This window comes from Morone saxatilis, unplaced genomic scaffold (assembly GCF_004916995.1).
Source record: "Morone saxatilis isolate NCDOM2014 unplaced genomic scaffold, NCSU_SB_2.0 Contig21, whole genome shotgun sequence".
Taxonomy (NCBI): Eukaryota; Metazoa; Chordata; class Actinopteri; family Moronidae; genus Morone; species Morone saxatilis.
In genome coordinates, this window is record NW_023339774.1 from 10,347,429 (window position 1) to 10,352,549 (window position 5,121).

Here is a 5,121-nt window from a genome sequence, read left to right on the forward strand (position 1 = left end):
CTGTCTGTTTGTCTGTCTGTCCTGCCGTCTGTTTCTCTCTATGCCATTTGGCTTCTCTGCCTTGGATTGAGAACATAGGAGCTCTTCCTCACAACCAGCAAACAATGTTTATGTGTGTGCTGTGTGTTTTTAGAAGACAACTCTAAAAAAGAACTCCTCAGAGGGGTGTCAGATGGCAGGCGTTTGTGTTGGGTGTGTGGATGGGGGATGGAGAGATGGTGGGGGCGGATGAAGGAAGGGATAGAGGGAAACAGGAGGAGTGGGGGGGGGGGATTTTTNNGGGGGGGGGGGGGGGATTGTTCTGTGCTCTTCAGCTTTTGTTCTCCTAGATAATAACTCTCCACCCCCTGACTCCAAAAACCAAGGGATCCCCTCCAGTCTGGAAAAAAGGAGTAACTTCCAAGCTTATACTGTGGTTATGACACCTCCTTCTAAGTGCTGTTAAATCAATTTGATTGTCTCGAAGCCTGATTATATACAAGCTTGCAAGATGATTCACTCTAAATTTTTGACAGTTGGTACTGCAACTGTGTCAGATTTCTCATAGTCAATTATAAATGCCCTATGTTGCCCTAAAAAACCCAACATGCTTTTAATTTGGGCCAAAACTGAGCAGGGGGAAAATATAGAGGCAAATCACTGCCAACAGCCTGCAGGCCAGTTGAGTGTCTTGGCCTAATCTGCCAGGACCGATGAAGAAAACTGAAATCTGAGCAAGAGAAGACTCCACATCCACATAGGTGAGCTACAATGCAGGTAGTGACACGATAATCACAATCTCCGCTCTCGAATTTCTTTTAAAACATCAACACTAAATATGGGAAGGCAAACATTTACAGAGGAACTAAGAGGAAGTCAAAGGCATTGAATAATACAGTGAAAACACTGTTCTATTTGCTGTGACCTGGTTCAGTAGAGCAGCATCTGCAACCCACATGAAATCTAAAAATACTCCCGCACCATTGACTGCTACTATGCCGTGGCCTCAGTAGGTAGATGAATAACTGTGTGTGTATGGTATGCTTGTGTGCATGAGTTAAAGTGGGTATGGGGTATGGGCTGTGCACTGTGGTTTGCCGCTGCCTCATTTACAAGCCTACCGCAGATATGCTAATAAAACCTTTTTTCAAATATTTTGCAAACTGTGTGTGTGTGTGTGTGAGTGACCGGTGGGCCACACTCAAAGAGAGGCACAAATTGCTGTAAATCCAGTATATTAATGGCATATGACTACTGTAAATGTAATTATAACATACTTAGACAATACTCCCATCACAATGTGTTTTCCATTAATGGATACAATAGAATAGCTTTCTGCTATTTGAACATAGAGAGGTTGTTCAAAAGTGACCTGATTGGACCATCAGTACATGGAGAGCTATTCAGGTCCAGACTGCATTTTACAGTGTGGATTTCTTTCTGAACACCCAGCAATGCCAATTTCTGCACAAATTTCATTCACCACTTATAAATCTGCAACTTCATACAGGAGAGCTGATATTTTCCAAAAAGTGTTACAGTATAGGTAATGAGATTTTGACATAAAAACAAAAAAGAAAATGTGCGGCTGGCTGTGACAGTGTAGTATAATAAGTGCTAGATTATGTTGTTCTGTATGTGTCCATGTGTTATAAGATTATGAGTTTGTGAATGTGAGTATTACAGTAGTCAGTAGTCTGTAATGCTATTGAAAAGAAGGCCGTGGCAGTCCTTTCTGTCATGTTAATGACAGATGTGTGACAGATGTTGCTAATGTCACAGTAAACACTGCCTTCATATATCTGTCATTGGTATTATGTGCAGCATTTATGCCCAAACGTATAAAAAAAAGTCAAAGTATCCCCAGATCCAAATTTGAATGATTTTTAATGTTTTTGTCTCAGATTTGCTACAAATGTTCATTTGCTGGTTAAGCTTCATTTATTCAGGAAGACTGATTGAGATTAAGATCTCTTTTACATGGGGCGGATGCTTTGCTTCTCAGATACTGAACAAAGGTTACACACAAATGTTTTTCCAAAATGAATGTATGTTATGTAATCTTCATCTGAGATCTGCACATGTTAAAATGTAGTACTTTGCCTGTAGACTTTGCATAGGATACCTTACATAAGCAGGGATATAGCTGCTTACTCATCTGTCAGGTACTGGAATTTACAGTAGTCTAATTTCACTTACTACACTGTGTGTAATTGTGTAATCTTATCGTTTTGTCATAGATAGCCTATACTGATAAGATTCTTGCACATAACGAAACAACTAATAATCTGACAGTAGTCATTTAGTCCAATGGCCTAACAATGTTATGATCTGATTTCATAATATAAGCTATACCAGATTACTATTTACTATTTATTAGTTATTGACACGTGTGAGTGTATGATACATACACACACCTCGAGAGATAAACAGAGGGAGCGATCTATAATATTATATTATATATCTTGAACCGATCTGGGTTTTTTTTCTGTCTTTCTCCCCCCCTCACCCCCCCTGCACCGTTGCACCGCTCACCGTACAGGTGCGAGCGAGCAGCGGCTCGAGACGCTCCGCCAATTAGGAGCACCGAGCGTGACCACGTGAACAAATCCCGTTGTCTAAATTCCCGTTCAGCGGAGAGCAGCTCGGAGTGAGCGGCGGCACTGAAAGCCACATTGAGTGGGAAGTAATAACGGCAGGCTGAACCGGAGCGGTGTGCAGGTAAATTGCTTTTCTTCCCCCACGGCTATACACTTTTTCCTGCCCTCATCCTCTCGCCGGCTGTGGCGGGATAGTGTGCGGTTCAGGCGCGGGGCTCTGGGACAGGATGTTTTGGATTAAATTCGCTGTCGCTTGCGGGTGAGTCTCTGCTCTCCTCCTCCTCCGGACAGGACAAACAGCATCATCGGCTGGTTGCTCTGCACCGTCTGCGCATTGAAACTCAACCACCTTCTCTCTCCCTGTCTCTCTCTCCCTGTCTCTCTCTCTCTCTCTCCCCCCCGCGTCTCTCGCAGGCACGTGAGGCTATTGATAGTTGACAGAAGCCTTGTAATCCCTGACTGATCTGGCTGAACGGCCACAGCCATTTGCGAAACAAGAATGTTGATTGAACTTTATTTCGCTTGGAGATTTGTTTTAATTGGTAACGCCCGCATAGATTGACGCCGTGGCGAGCGTGAGGAGGAGGAGGAGGAGGAGGAAGGGGGGAGAGTGTGAGAGGCTTTCTCTTGGTGCTGCACGCAACCAGGCAAGCAGAGGCAAGCTTTTATAGCTGAATTATTTATAAGACTGTCTGGGAGAGAGTAATGCTCCTCTTGGATGGAGAGGGAGTCGCGGTCAAGATATACAGGCTATTTCTCCTCATTTTTACTTGATGAAACCGACCACATGTTTCTTTTTCTTTTCTTTTTTACTTTGTCCAGTTTGAGTTACAATAAACGGCACTGTGTTCCCCTTTTTATTGTTTTAGTACAGAAGTAAAACTAAGTTCCGACACAGTCAGTCTATAAAAATCAATTCAACCAACCAAGGTAATTATTTTTGTAAGAATGTCATTTTCAGTAATCGAGCATTTAAGTCCTTACTGTAAGTCGTGTATCAATATTCGTATTATTTATATCACAGCTATCTGAAGACCTCCCCGTGGATACTGGGAACTTGTTATGGACATCGTTCACTATTTTCTGACATATTATAGCCTTGATTTAACAGTTGAATCAATTAATCATAGACACTTTGGACAGGGAAAACTGATGGTAAAAATAATCAATAGTTGTAGTCCTAAATTAATTAAATCAGCATTAGGTTCTAGTCTTTATCATTTGGGCTTGGGTTGTTTTATTCCGCTGTCACTTTGTCTGTTTGTCTCAAATGCTTCCTCGGAAACATAAATATATAAATAAATAAACAGATAAATAAATAAACGCAGCGCATTTTCCCCTGCTGTTTCTCCCTTATTTTTTATTTAATTTAATTTTTTACAGCCCTACTCCACGGGAATGAATAGACCCAGTCTGCGCCTGCGCACTCCTACCAACTGCCATCTGTAGGGATCTCTCCCTGGTTCTCTTGTCTCGTGCGAGAGAAGGGAACCAGCAGGCGGCTCCGGGCTCGCGCTCGCTGCCCGGTTGTCAAGGCGGCAGTGTGTGACTTGTCCTCGCGGCGGCCGCACGGTGACAGCTCACAGCGGCTCTCTCGTTTGTCGGACTGGACTCGGATTTTTTTTTGTTTGCCTCTTTGGATTTGGACATTTTGGTGGCAGTGGCGGACTCTCTTCGGCTTATTTTCTTAAACCGTGAGTTGGTTGATATTTTTTCTTTCTAGCTTACGTTTTATATTTAACATACATTGTTCAAGCGCTGTCATCCCGTGAGAGAAAACCCTGCTCTGCGGAGCTTTGGATAATTTCGTTTTTTAATTTCTCGCTTGCTGTTGGTCCGCAGAGGTTCGGAACTTCACCTACCGGTACTTTTATCTCTTTTCTCTCTTTCTCCAATGTATCGTCTGTTTTATTTTTAATCCTTCCTTACTTTCGCTTTTTTTTTTCTCTCTCTCGTGGCAAAAGCAAAAAGAGGAACTTTACACGTGATGAAACGTTTTAACTGTCCTCGTGTTGCGACTCCGCAGTGTTTTGACTCAGTTTGCGGAAGAAACCGGCGTCAAAACCGAATTATCTACTGAAGAATAAACCATGAGCGCGGTTTGACTGTAGCTCATCTTTTATAGCAGGTGTCGGCTTACTTCCGCACTGTGCTGAGAGAGATATTGATCTCATGTAAACCCCATTGAGTGTCTTTCTCCCACTCTTGCTTCGGTTACTGGAGCTCCTGCTGGTTGAGGTGTCCCTGTTGTTTATTTGGTGGTGTCTGTCACCTTATATTTGTTTGTGTTTCTTTTCCCCCTTTTTTCACCTTCTCCCCTACTGTTTTAGGGAACCAAAAGTAAATTTACTGAAGCGTTTCATCGTTGCGGTTATTTCCTCACAGTGCTTTCTCTGTTGTGCTGTGTGTGTGTGTGTGTCAGGTGCATGGCGGTGAATAGAAGGAAATGCTGAACTGCTGTCTCTTCTTGCTGAACCAGCTCGTTGGCATACCTGATCCTGTCGGACTAATCATAAACTAACACCGTATTTCTCCACAACAC

The 5,121-nt window shown here is 42.9% G+C and overlaps 1 protein-coding gene across 5 annotated transcripts in view; it reads left to right on the forward strand.

The window, feature by feature from the left end:
* Positions 1-2,622: 2,622 nt before the first annotated feature.
* Positions 2,623-5,121, forward strand: part of strbp (spermatid perinuclear RNA binding protein) — a 73,145-nt gene continuing 70,646 nt past the window's right edge. For 3 of the 5 annotated variants that reach the window (XM_035668612.1, XM_035668611.1, XM_035668616.1), the window contains exon 1: positions 4,053-4,273. The gene's annotated coding sequence lies outside the window, so the exon portion shown is untranslated. Of the gene's footprint in view, positions 2,701-4,052; positions 4,274-4,421; positions 4,444-5,121 lie in introns of those variants that run through there. The other 2 variants (XM_035668614.1, XM_035668613.1) reach the window with 2 other exon arrangements.